Source organism: Bos grunniens, chromosome 21 (assembly GCF_055505025.1).
Source record: "Bos grunniens cultivar Pamir isolate PY7600 chromosome 21, Bosgru_T2T1.0, whole genome shotgun sequence".
NCBI classification, from domain to species: Eukaryota; Metazoa; Chordata; class Mammalia; order Artiodactyla; family Bovidae; genus Bos; species Bos grunniens.
The window spans coordinates 33,678,946-33,693,993 of record NC_141185.1 but is presented as its reverse complement, the minus strand read 5'-3'; positions in this window follow the sequence as shown (position 1 = coordinate 33,693,993).

The following is a 15,048-nucleotide window of genomic DNA, read 5'->3' as shown; positions in this document are numbered from 1 at the left end:
GATATCAAATAGTAAGCAAGCTATGTTATGCCAGGAATTAAACACTCTCCTAAGTCTCTGACCTGGTCAAACATCTAAGGATCAGTCAGCTCTGAGCTGATTTGATCAATGAAGGTTATCAGAGTGTACATTCTAATTAAGCCTCTATCCACTAGTTTAGTATATTTTGTTGTCTTTTTAAAAAAATTATACTTCATTTCTTACTGCATATACCTCTACCTTTCTGATCAGATAGACAAACATTTTACCTGTTGTATTCTGCATTTTGTCCCAGCTAATAAAACTGAAGAAATAAAAAGGTAAAGTGACTCCCAGTTTATTATTAAGCTGCTGCACAGCATGCTATATTATTATACAGCATGCTATACATCTTATGCTGCAAATAAACTGTTTGAATTTTCCAAAAATATAATAGAAGCACTTGACCTTTTAATTCTCTGAAAAGAAATAGTTTATTTTTTTAATTAACCAGGCAATTGGCACCACAAATTTAATAATGTTTTTCAAATCTTAAGACACAATAGAATTTGTGTGCTTTTCATTGTTAACTACTTGATGACTTATGAACATAAGAAACTATGGTAGAAAATGATATTAATCTGAAGAACAAAATTCCCAATCTTTATTGACTTTCATTGGGTATCCTTTTCCTTCCTAAATTTCAGTCCGAGTAACAAAAGATAATATATTTTCGGTAATAATGATTGGCTTTTTAAAGAAATCACAGATAATTGATATCCACAAGTATACCCAAGCCGATTTCTTTGTCTCCATGTTCCTGTCTTTCCTACAATCAGTTCTGTTACTAAAGAACATAAATACTGAGTATTTCTCTGCAGCCTAGGCTTTGGGAAAATATTTTCTGAGTTTATGGTCTACTAAAAGCAGATCCTGAGTTAAGGATTCAAGTGCAAGTAGTTTATTTTGGAAGTGATTTCAGGAAACAGTAGGATCCTGGGGAAGTGAGACAGGGAATAGAAGGGAGGCAATGAAGGGTGTGAATTCCCCAGCAAATTATCACTGTGAGCAAACAATCTCAGTGAGATTTCCTGAAAAATCATTGAAATGGTAACCTCAGAATTATCCCGCTGAAAGCCTGAAAAAACAGGTATGTATGCACCAACTCTCTTCAGTCACTGGTCAGGGTCTATTTACAGGGTGCATTTATTCAACGCATGCTTGCCAATCTTCCAACTACCAGAGCAGCATCTTGTTTTGAGGACTTTCTATGGAGTCTGGAGGCTGTTCTGTCCTTACATAGGCTGAAAATGCTGTGGAATATCCCCCACCATTTTGGAAAATCAGGCCAATGTGCTCTGAATGATAGACAAGGAGATATGGGTAGGGCAGTATCAGTTTATTACTAGTATCAAAATGAAATTAGGAAAAAGGAAAACAAGAAGCCTGTTCTTACAAACTGTTGGAGGGAAAGATCAAAAAATATGAAAGTATGAAAAAATATGGAAAGCTTAAAGTACTAAAAGTTTTACAGTTTTCACAATCCAAATATTGTAACCAAGCAGAGATTGTCAATAGCCCAACTGATTTTCTTTTTGTTTTTAAAAAATACATTTTTAATTTTTTAGAGAGACTTAGTGTACCTATTTTGATTATTTTTTCTGTCAATCCAGCACAAAGAAAATAGGAGCAAATATCTGCCAAAAGAGTATATCACCTAATCCCACATCACAGGGATTTAAGTTTATAGAAGTTATATATATATATATAGCCTATAGTTATATATATATATATAGAGAGAGAGAGAGAGAAGTTAAGTTATATGTTTATAGAAGTTCTATAAACTAACATTGAAGAAGTATTTTTCCAAGATTGCATATCTTGCTGCTGCTGCTGCTAAGTCGCTTCAGTCGTGTCCAACTGTGTGACCCCATAGACGGCAGCCCATCAGGCTCCCAGTGCCTGGGATTCTCCAGGCCAAGAATACTGGAGAGGGTTGCCATTTCCTTCTCCAGTGCATGAAAGTGAAAAGTGAAAGTGAAGTTGCTCAGTCATGCCCGACTCTTAGCGACCCCATGGACTGCAGCCTACCAGGCTCCTCCGTCCGTGGGATTTTCCAGGCAAGAGTACTGGAGTGGGGTGCCATTGCCTTCTCCATTGCACATCTTAGAAAGTAATTTATTGGAATTTTTCATCTTATAGGTTCAAACAGCCTTTATGTTTACACAGTTAATAATACAAATCTACTGTTGGTGATACGTTTATGAAACAGTCTATAAAAGCTCACACTAATTTATACAGAGATATAAATGTTATTAGCATTATTCCAAAAAGTCCCCAAACTTTTATATTCCCAGTTGCAAATGTGTCATCCTAATAGGTATTGAGATATGTTCATTATAATTATATGAAAATCCTAAACTCTTTAGCACTGAATATTTTATGAAATACATATATAGACAGTAAATAACTAACCCTTTCTACAGTGCAATAAAAAGAGCCTTGTGATAACTAGGCTGTGTAAAAAGTTAACCTTAGGGGAAACTGGGGAAAGTATTGGGGACCTTCTATTTTTGCAACTCTTCTTTAAGACTGAACTTATTTCAAGGTAAAAAGTTAAAAACAAACAAAAAGAATCTTGAACTAATGATCTGTTTCTGACTCTTATACTTAACTTTGTTAGCTTGTTCAGCTTTGTTGTTGTTCAGTCACTAAGTCATGTCCAACTTTTTGACCCCATGGACTGCAGTACACCAGGCTCCACTGTCCTCCACTATCTCCTAGAATTTGCTCAAGTTCATCCCCACTGAGTGGGTGATGTTATCTAACCGTCCCACCTCTGCCATCCCTTCTCCTTTTGTTTTCAATCTTTCCTAGGTAACTTTGTTACCTGCAGTCATCCTTTCCCTGCTCTGAGTTTCATTTTCATCATCTATAAAATAGACGAATTAGAAGATGCTCTATAAGTCTTCAAAACAAATTTCTGTCAGTATGTTTGCTATCATTCATAGAATCATACAAAGAAAATTATCAGAATCAAAGTACGTATTGTATGCCTTCAGATGCACTTTAAAAATCAGTTAATACATGTTTTGGAGATGTATTTTAAGTGCAAAGCAAAACAATTTACCAAGGAAAAGAATTTTGATATTGTAAAGAATATATTTAATATATTTATTCCCAATATTTTTGCACTTTTAAAATAATAATTCACTATAATCTATAGTTGAAAATATTTTCTTGAAAGCATAATTCAAATTGTGAATTTCCATATTTTAAGTCATTTGGATGTGAAAAAATACTGGGGTGGAAAAAGTAAATGATAAAGTTGTTAAGATAGAGTAAAAAAAAAAAAAAACTATAAAAGTAAACTAGAGAAGCAAGAGTTGAGTAGTATTAATATGTTTTACCAATTAATTTAAATCACTTATTAAATCACTGTTGCTTCCATAAAATAACTTCAACTATGCATACTCTATTCTGATAATGCCTAGAGTGATCCTGAGTCTTCATTTGACCAAGATGTTCTTGGCTTGTGCTAGATGTCCTAGAGCAATTATCAATTACTCTCAGAGTTTTCCCAGTTTGGGACAATAAATTACATAGTCCCCCTAATAATACTCAAGAGCTTCTCCTTTTTTTTAACCCTGCCAATTTGCACGAGGCTGGATGCTTGGGGCTGGTGCACTGGGACGACCCAGAGGGGTGGTATGGGGAGGGAGGAGGGAGGAGGGTTCAGGATGGGGAACACATGTATACCTGTGGTGGAAAAAAAAATTTAAAAAGCAAAAACAAACAAACAAACAAAAAAAGCATAAAATCTTTTTTCTTCACCAAATTTCTTTAAATGGCAACTTCCCCATGTGTAATAATAGAAATGTTTATCATAGTTCAATCATTATTTTACATTGTATAATAAATTATCAATTCTCACATCCTCTCCCCTCCATGATGTTTTATTTATCTATATTTTTATTTTTGTGAGTGTGCTCAGTCACTAAATCATGTCCGACTCTGCAAACCCCATGGATGGTAGTCCACCAGGTTCCTTTGTCCATGGCATTTCCCAGGCAAGAATACAGTAGTGGGTTGCTATTTATTTGTCCAGGGGATCTTCACAACCCAGTCGAACCTGCATCTCTTGTGTCTCCTGCATTGCAAGCAGATTCCTTATCACTGAGCCACCTAGGAAGCCTATACTTCTATTAGCTAGAGCTAAGACCAAAGATTAAGAACAGATGTAGAAAGGAGTAGAATTTTAAAATGTATCTTTTCACATTTGAACATGGAAACTATCAGTTTGATAGGATTATTCCTTCATTAGACAGTACTGTATGTAGTAAGATGAAGTGAGTTGAAGAAATAATAAATGTGATCATAAATATAATAAAATACAACTTCAAATGATAAATCACTGGACCCACAGATAGCATCAGGGAATTGCTTACATTATAGACTGTTCATATTCCCTCTCTGTTTACTTCTTGTTGCTCAAGCCATAATCCTTGACTTCCAGATATACTTCCAGTGTTTCTGGAAAGCCTTCTTTCTACCAGCTATTACCACTGTTTGTTAAATGTCAAATAATTAAAAGTTCTGTTTGTCTTATAACAGTGTTACTTGTGCTTATAAGTACAAAAATTTAAACATACATATATGCTAAAAAATTATATTACCATACTCATCCAGAGATTCTGCCTTGGTATTTAATCTGTTGGTTTCACTATGTAAGCATTTCTGTGGTAGGTCAGAGGTGTTTAATTGACATCATGTAATTCTAAATTCTTTTATCCCTGTGTCATTTCATATAACTAAGAGTATACAGAGCTTACTTATTAAAACCTAAGTTTTATATATGGATGTTTATGTGCCTATGGTATAGAAAGAAGGTATGTGAGTGAGTGAGTGTGTGTGTGTACATGTGATTGAAAAAGGGAGACAAGAAGAGGCTAGATATTACAGTCCTACCTAATGTCTGTAGTTGGGTATAAAAATTAGTAAATGCAAAATTTGCCTTTTACTTAGCCTTTCCTTCTCAAGGTTAAGTATTTGTGAGATTTTAATTTTTTCATTTTACCTTCTTACTATGGAGAATTTGAAATGCATACAAAAGGAGGTAAAATATAATGTATCCCATACACTATCATTTACCTTCAAAACTATAAATTAGTGACCAATATTGTTTCATTTATAACTTCGCTTTTGGGAATGTGAAGCAAACTCTACATTTCATACCATTTTTATTCTGCAAATAGTATATATAGGCTTTTAAATATATCTGTAATATCATCATTACATTGAAAATAATTGACACAAACTTCTTAATATTGTCAAATATCTGGTCTGTGTCTAAATTTCCTTAATAGTCTTAAAAAGTTTTTAATATCTTGTTCAAACCTAACCTAAATTAATACATTGCTATTGGTTCATGGCTCTCAAATCTCTTTTAATTTGTATCAGTCGGGTTTCCGTCAGAGCAGCAGACCAGTAGGATATATTTTAAGTTTACACACACACACACACACACATGGGTATATACACATGCACACACATATTGGACACAACTGAGCATCTGAGCACAGCAGAACAGATATATAGTGACAGTAAGGGAATTGGCTCTGGCTAAGCAAGCCCAAACCCACAGATGGGCAGTCAGGAAGGAAAGATACAGGGGGAAGATAGAACAATTTCAGGCCTAACTGTGCTTGGAGTCTCAGATTTTCAGAGACCTAATTGCTTTGATGACTGCCACCTGATTAAGTGAGGCCCACCCAGGATAATCTCCCTTTTGATTAACTTAAAATGGAAACTTTTTAATTGCATTTCAAAATTCCATGACAGCAGAACCTGACTGTTTGTTTAAATAAGTAGGAGAGGTTGTATGTTTGCTACAAAATGTCTGCTGGCTCCCTTTTGTCCTCCAACTCTCACAAGAGAATATTCCTTGTAGACCACTCTGCTGCAGCTAAGTCGCTTCAGTTGTGTCCGACTCTGTGCAACCCCATAGATGGCAGCCCACCAGGTTCCCCCATCCCTGGGATTCTCCAGGCAAGAACACTGGAGTGGGTTGCCATTTCCTTCTCCAATGCATGAAAGTGAAAAGTGAAAGTGAAGTCGCTCAGTCATGTCTGACTCTTTGCGACCCCACGGACTGCAGCCCATCAGGCTCCTCCATCCACGGGATCCTCCAGGCAAGAGTACTGGAGAACTAGAGACATAACTGACTGGTGTCATATCGCAAAGCCATCACAGCCCACTCTTTGTCAACATGGAACCCATAAACATCTCTTTAAACCACATTTAATCACCAAATAAAGACAATAGCAAAATAATACTTCTAACATAAAGAACTTAATAACAACAGGATGAACTATCCCACATAAAAAGTAAAAAATGTTAAAAGTGTTAATCCTTTACCTAGGCAAAGGTACAGAATCTTTGGGTGATGTTCACATTTCTCCTGTGATACTCTACAGATGATTTTTTGTTCATTTTTAAAATTGGTTCACAATATTAATGTTTGTTCTCAAATATGCATAACAAAAATGTACCATTTTAATCATTTCAGATGCATAGTTCAGTGTCACTGTGTACCTTTGCATTGTTGTGCAACCCTCACCACTGTCCATATTTGGAACTTTTTTATCTGATCAAACTGAAATTCTGTAACCATTGAACAGTAACTCCCCATTCTCCTCTCTTCACCCCTCAGCCCCAGAAAACTATATAAATGCTAACATATAAAGTTAATTTTATTAACATGTTACATAAGAGGTGGACAAAGGTAATAAAACAAAAATATTTATTACATATACAAATGTTCACTTGAAAGTAATACTCATAATGATTATTGTGTTCTTTTCTGCAAATGGTCACATCATCATGGATGATATTTGTTCCACTACTTTCTTTCATTTCCTTCTTCCACTGCCCTTTCCATATTCCCTTTGCCCTCACCAAGCTCCTCAGCTGGTTGTAGTGAGATGACCTAAACCTTAATTCCTAAAGGATCTGGGCTATTAGAAATCCTACTTGAATGGAGTTGTCATAGATTTCCCCCTGACTTTTAGTCAAAATACATAGGAATAAAAAGAGATACCCTAGGGGGTCTCCTGTTTATTTTAGACTGAATCCTCTTTACCCTCATTGTGCAATAGGAGCATATTTTCCTTGATCACCAGGATTGATCACTGCAGCCAGCATAGTAACTCCTTTCTTTTTTCTGTTGCTTCAGAGGCTTGAAGAGCCCAAAGTGGCCAAATGGCAGCCACTCCCAGTTCAATGGAATCTTTATTGTGTCCCTGATGGATGCATTCCTTGTTTCGAAATTAAAACCTCTCAGCAAACATATGGAGAAGGCAATGGCAACCCACTCCAGTACTCTTGCCTGGGAAATCCCATGGATGGAGGAGCCTGGTAGGCTACAGTCCATGGGGTCTCGAAGAGTCAGACACGACTGAACGACTTCACTTTCACTTTTCACTTTCATACACTGGAGAAGGAAATGGCAACCCACTCCAGTATTCTTGCCTGGAGAATCCCAGGGATGGGGGAGCCTGGTGGGCTGCCATCCATGGGGTTGCACAGAGTCGGACACAACTGATGTGACTTAGCAGCAACAGCAGCAGCAGACCAACATACCCTAAAGTCAAGGGAATGGGAAAGAAACATTTTGCTACTCAAGATCACTTGAGGCAATGTGAGAGGAACTACTCTCATTCCTATCTCTTGGATTTGCATGTGTGCTGTACTTAGTCACTCAGTCATGTCCAACTCTTTGCAACCCCATGGACTGCAGCCCATTAGGCTCCTCTGTCCAAGGTGATTCTCCAGGCAAGAGTACTGGAGTGGGTTGCATGCCTTCTTCTAGGGGATCTGCTCAACCCAGGGATTGAACCCAGGTCTCCCACATTGCAGATGGATTCTTTATCATCTGAGCCACTGGGGAAGTCCAAAAATACTGGAGTGGATAGCCTATTCCTTCTCCAGGGGATCTTCCCAACCAGCAATTGAACCAGCGTCTCCTGCATTGCAGGAGGCTTCCTTACCAGCTGAGCTACCAGGGAAGCCCAGATTTCAGTGTAAGGATCTGTAAATCCTGGTGATGGAAGAAACAGCACCACATGTTTGAGGCTGTTTTAAGGCATTGACCACATACATCCTGGGGGACACTGTCTCAGTTGCATAAGGTATTGTCACCTAGCTGGCACCATAACAGAAGACCCATGGGGGCTGTTTCAGATTTCCAAAGTTTTATCTCTATGGACCTCTTATCATTTGGCAGTGTGCCACCCTATGAACTTTAGCCACTGTGTTTATGGTGTTTCTCAAAAAGATAAACATAGAATGTCTATATAACCTAGGAATTTCACCCACAGGTCATATTCTAATGCAAAAGAACTGGAAATAGCTTTCAAACAAATATTTTTATTTTTTTCAATTTTTATTGGAGTATAGTTTATTTCCTTTAAGGGATTTTTGCCCACAGTATTAGATATAATGATCATCTGAATTAAATCTGCTGAGTCCCATACAATTCAGTTCACTGATTCCTAAGATGTTGATGTTCAATCTTGCCATCTCCTGCTTGATCACGTCCAATGTACCTTGATTAATGGACCTAACATTCCAGGTCCATTTGCAATATTGCTCTTTGAACCTCAGACTTACTTTCTCTAACAGACACATCCCCACAGCTAAGCATCATTTCTGCTTTGGCCCAGCCAGTTTCTTAATAGAGCTATTATAATATTAATTGCTCTCCACTCAACCTCAGTAGCATATCGGACATGTACTGACCTAGGGGGTGCTCATGTTCCGACCATTATATCTGCTACTGTGGGCAAAAATCCCTTAGAAGAAATGGAGTAGACCTCATAGTCAACAAAAGTGTCCAAAATGCAGTCATTCAGCTGCTCAGTCATTCATGCTTCAGTTGCTCAGTCATGTCCGACTCAATGCGAATCCATGGACTTCAGCACCCCAGGCTTCCCCATCCTTCACCATGTCCCAGAGTATGCTCAGACTCATGTCCATTGAGTCAGTGATGCCATCCAACCATCTTATCCTCTATCGTCCCCTTCTTGTCTTGCCTTCAATCTTTCCCAGCATCAGGGTCTTTCCTCTGAGTCAGCTCTTTGTATCAGGTGGCCAAAGTGTTGGAGCTTCAGCTTCAGCATCAGTCTTTCCAATAAATAATCAGGGTTGATTTCCTTTGGATTCACTGGTTTGATCTCCTTTCTGTCCAAGGGACTCTCCAGAACCACAGTTCAAAGGCATCAGTACTTCAGCGCTCAGCCTTTTTTATTGTCCAAATATCACATCCACACATGACTACTGGAAAAACCATAGCTTTGACTATACAGACCTTTGTAAGCAAAGTAATGTCTCTGTTATTTAATACACTGTCTAGGTTTGTTGTTGCTTTTCTTCCAAGGAGAATGCATCTTTTGACTTCACAGCGGCAATCACCATCTACAATGATTTTGGAGCACAAGAAAATAAAATCTGTCACTGTTTCCATTGTTTACCCATCTATTTGCCATGAATTGATGGACAGGATGCCATGATCTTCATTTTTTGAATATTGATTTTTAAGCCAGCTTTTTCCCTCTCCTCTTTCACTTTCATCAAGAGTCTCTTTAGTTCCTCTTTGCTTTCTACCGTAAGGGTGGTGTCATCTGCATATCTGAGGTTATTGATATTTCTCCCAGAAATCTTGATTCCAGCTTGTGCTCCATCCAGCCCAACATGTCACATGATGTACTCTGCATGTATGTTAAATAAGCAGGATGACAATATACAGCCTTGATGTACTCTTTTCCCAATTTTGAACCAATACATTGTTCCATGCCTGGTTCTAACTGTTGCTTCTTGACCTGAATACAGGTTTTGCAGGAGGCAGGTAAAGTGGTTGGGTATTCCCATCTCTAAGAATTTTCCACAGTTTGTTAAGATCTACACAGTCAAAGGCTTTAGTGGTATTAATGAAGCAGAACCAGATATTTTTCTGGAATTCTCTAGTAGTACCAAAATGCAGTGTGTGTAATAGTTGCTCAGTCGTGTTTGAGTCTTTCTTTGCAACCCCAACGACCATAGCCTGCCAGGCTCCTCTGTCCATGGAATTCTCCAGGCAAGAATACTGGAGTGGGTTGCCATTTCCTTCTCCACCAAAATGCAGTATTCAGTTCAATCTCAGAAACGGCAGAATGATCTCAGTTTGTTTCCAAGGCAAATCATTCAAAATCATAGTAATCCAAGTATATGCTCCCAAGCACTAATGCTGAAGAAGCTGAAGTTGACCAGTTCTGTGAAGACTTATAACACCTTCTAGAACTAATACCAAAAAATACATCCTTTTCATCATAGGGGATTGGAATGAAAAATTAGGAAGTCAAGAGATACTTGGAGTAACATGCAAATTTGGTCTTGGAGTACAAAGTGACGCAGGACTAAGGCTAACAGAGTTTTGTCAACAGAAAGTGCTAGTCATAATAAATATCCTCTTCCAACAACCCAAGAGACAGCGTGGACCCAATGTGCATGGACATCACCAGATGGTCAATACTGAAATCAGATTGATTATGTTATTTGTAGTCAAAGATGGAAAAGCTCTGTACCATCAGTAAAAAACAAGACATGAAGCTGACTGTGGCTCAGATCATGAGCTCTGTATTGCAAAATCCAGGCTTAAAGTGAAGAAAGTAAGGGAAACCACTAGGCCACTCAGGTATGACCTAAATCAAATCTCTTATGATTATATAGTAGTGGTGATAGATTCAAAGGATTAGATCTGATAGACTGAGTGCCAGAAGAACTATGGATGGGGGACCATAACATTGTACAGGAGGCAGGGACCAAAACCATACCGAAGAAAAAGAAATGCAAAAAAGCAAGTGGTTGTCTGAGGAGGTTTTATAAATAGGTGAAATAAGAGAAGTAAAAGACAATGGAGAGAGGGAAAGATATATCCAACTGAATGCAGAATTCCAGAGAAGAAAAAGGAGACTGTCTTATGTGAACAAGACAAAAAATAGAGGAAAACAATAGAATAGGAAAGATTAGAGATCTTTTAAGAAAATTGGAGATACCAAGAGAATATTTCATGCAAGGGTGGGCATGATAAAGGACAGAAGCAGTATGAACCTAACAGAAGCAGTAGATGTTAAGAAGAGGTGGCAAGAATACACAGAACTATACAAAAAGATTTTAATGACTCAGATAACCACAATGGTGTGATCACTCACCTAGAGCCAGACATCCTGAGTGTGAAGTCAAGTCGGCCTTAGGAAGCATCACTATGAACAAAGCTAGTGGAGATGATGGAATTCCAACTGAGCTATTTCAAATCCTGTAAGATAATGCTGTTAAAGTGCTTCATTCAGTATGTCAACGAATTTGGAAAACTCAGCAGTGGCTATAGGACTGAAAAAGTCAGTTTTCATTCTAATCCCAAGGAAGTGAAAGTGAAGTCGCTCAGTCGCATCCAACTCTTTGAGACCCTTGGACTGTAGCCCACCAAGCTCCTCTGTCCATGGGATTCTCCAGGCAAGAATACTGGAGTGGGTTGCCATTTCCTTCTCCAAATCCCAAGGAAAGGCAATGCCAAAATGATCAAACCAAGATACAGCTGTGCTCATTTCACATGTGAGCAAGGTTATGCTTAATATCCTTCAAGCTAAGCTTCAGCAGTATGTGAACCAAGAATTTCTAGATGTACCAGCTGTGTTTCAAGAAGAGGCAGAGAAACCAGAGATCAAATTGCCAACATTTTTTGGATCATGGAGAAAGCCAGGGAGTTCCAAAAGAAAGTGAAAGAAAAAGAAAGTGAAGTCACTCAGTCGTGTCCGACTCTTTGCGATCCCATGGACTGTGGCCTACCAGGCCCCTCTGTCCATGGGCTTCTCCAGGCAAGAGTACTGGAGTGGGTTGCCATTCCCTTCTCCAGGGGATCTACCCAGCCCAGGGATCATACCCAGGTCCCCCCACAAAGCATCTAATTATGCCTTTTGACTGTGTGGATAACAATAAACTGGAGAAAATTCTTAAAGAGATTATAGTACCAGACCACTTTACTTGTCTCCTGAGAAACCTTATATGGGGGTCAAAAAGCAACAGTTAAAACCAGGCCTGGAACAAGGAATTTGGTTCAAAATTGGGAAAGGAATACATTAAGGCTGTATATTGTCACCCTGTGTATTTATCTTATATGCAGAGTACATTATGTCAAATGCTGGGTAGGATGAATCACAAGGTGGAATCAAGATTGCTGGGAGAAATATCAACAACCTCAAATATGCAGATGATACCACTGTAATAGCAGAAAGCAAAGAGGAACTAAAGAACCTCTTGATGAAGGTTAAGGAAGAGGCTGAAAAAGCTGGCTTAAAAATCAACAATCAAAAAACAATGATCATGGCAACTAGTCCCATCACTTCATGGCAAATAGGAGGGGAAAAAATGGAAGCAGGGACAGATTTTATTTTCTTGGGCTCCAAAACCAGTGCAGATCATGACTCGAGCCATGAAATTAGAAGATGCTTGCTCCTTGGAAAGAAAGCTATGACAAACCTAGACGGAGTATTAAAAAGCAAAGACATCATACCGACAAAGATCCGTATAGTCAAAGCTATGGTTTTTTCAGGAGTCGTGTACAGAAGCAAAAGTTGGTCCATAAAGAAGGCAGAGAGCCAAAGAACTGATGCTTTTGAATTGTGGTGCTGGAGAAGACTGATGAGGGTCCCTTGGACTACAAATTGATCAAATCAGTGAATCCCTAAGGAAATCAACACTGATTATTCTTTGGAAGGACTGTTGCTACAACTGAAACTCCAATACTTTGGCCATGTGATGCAAAGAGCTGACTTGGAGAAGACCCTGATGCTGGAAAGACTGAAGGCAACAGGAGAAGGGGGCAGAAGAGGATGAGATGATTAGATAGCATCACTGACTCAATGGACATGAATTTGAGCAAACTCCAGGAGATAGTGGACAACAGAGGAGCCTGACATGCTACAGTCTGTGGGGTTGCAAAGAGTCAAACATAGCAACAAAAACAATAGTTTATTTACAATATTGTGCTACTTTCAGGCATACAGAAAAGGGAATCAGTTATACATATGCATATATCCACTGTTTTTAGATTATTTTCCCATAGAGGTCATTTCAAAGTATGAGTACTGTTCCCCTCATTTTATAGTAGGTCCTTATTAGTTAACTATAATGTGTATATGTCAATCCCAAACTCCAAATTTATCCCTCCCCCTTGGTAACCATAAGTTCAAAGAAATACTTCTACATGCTAATTGCAGAATTATTCATAGTAGCCAAACACTGGAAGCAACTCAGATCTCCATCAATTGATGAAGGAATAAAAAATATGGTATAATCATACAATGGAATATTATTTAACCACGAAAAGAATTGAAGTATTTTTATATGCTACAATGCAGATGAATCTCAAAAAGATTATACTAAAATATAATAAATATATTATCATTTAACATAAAGTATATAGCCTATATTTTTGATGAGAACATGTTTATTGTATTTGTCTGGGTATTCTGCAATGATAGAAGAAAGAATACACACCTATACACCACATACACACACACACTACATACAGGACCCTTCTATTTAGCTTTAATTCCTATCAAAAATGTTATGTAGGAAAAATTTATTATAGTTCCTTTCAGAAATTATATATTCGACACTGGTTGTAGATTCTATAATCTTTGAAAAAAGTGTATATTCAAGTTCTTTTCCCATTTTTAAATTTGGCTATCTTTTTATTGTTGAGTATTTGATGCTCTTTATATATTCTGGATACAAGTCCTTTATCAGATACATGATTACCAAATATTTTCTCCCATTTTGTAACTTGTCTTCATCTTTTGATACTGTCCTTTGACACAAAAAGTTTTTAATTTGATGAATTCCAACTTATCTATTTTTCTTGTTTCTTCTTTAGGTGTCATTTCTGAAAGTTCATTGCAACATTTAAAGTTGTGCAGATTTACTCCTATGTTTTCTTTTAGAAGTTTTATGATTTTAGCTCTTACATTTAGGCCATTGATCTCTTTTGAGTTAATTTTGTACTTGGTGTGAGATAGGATTCCAACTTCATTCTTTTTTGTGTGTGGAAATCCAGTGTTCTAGCACAATGTTAATTATGCTTGTCATGTATCATGGAAGGCTATCAGAAGCCAGAGGGTTATAATTATAACTTCCCAGTGACCTAAATATTTCGTTGTTGTTATTTGCTAAGTTTTGTCCAACTCTTTGCAACCCCATGAACCTCTATCCGTGAGATTTCTCAGGCAAGAATACTGGAATGATATGTTAATATGATATGTATAATCTGATAATTTATATAATATAATATGATATTAATATGATAATATGTTACAGACCCTCCAAAATTCCTGGGTATTCACACACTAATATTAGGATATATAATTTTATATACTCTCTATATCCTTCTTTCTCCAGAAATCCTACTACCCCTATGACAAAACAACCTGTGTTGCTGCTGCTGCTGCTGCTAACTCGCTTCAGTCGTGTCCGACTCTGTGCGACCCCAGATACGGCAGCCCACCAGGCTCCCCCATCCCTGGGATTCTCCAGGCAAGAACACTGGAGTGGGTTGCCACTTCCTTCTCCAATGCATGAAAGTGAAAAGTGAGAGTGAAGTCGCTCAGTCGTGTCCGACTCTTAGGGAGCCTGCAGCCTACCAGGCTCCTCTGTCCATGGGATCTTCCAGGCAAGAGTACTGGAGTGGGGTGCCATTGCCTTCTCCACCTGTGATGCTAAGGGGTAAATATTTCAACTGTTCTAAATTCTCTCATTATTCATTTTCACTCCTTTGTTCCACTAACTCTTCTTATAAGGCTATGATGAATGGAACTCTCACCATGCTAAGCTTCATGAACACTCAGATTTCTTTTATGGCTTGGCATTGGTCAAACAAAATATTTTGCCTGTGAAACTGAGGAAAAATTGGATAGCTTATTTGGAAACTAAGGGAAAAAAAAAACAGGAAACATAGAATAAAATAAAAGTTTAATCCATTCCCTGAAACTTACGGAAACG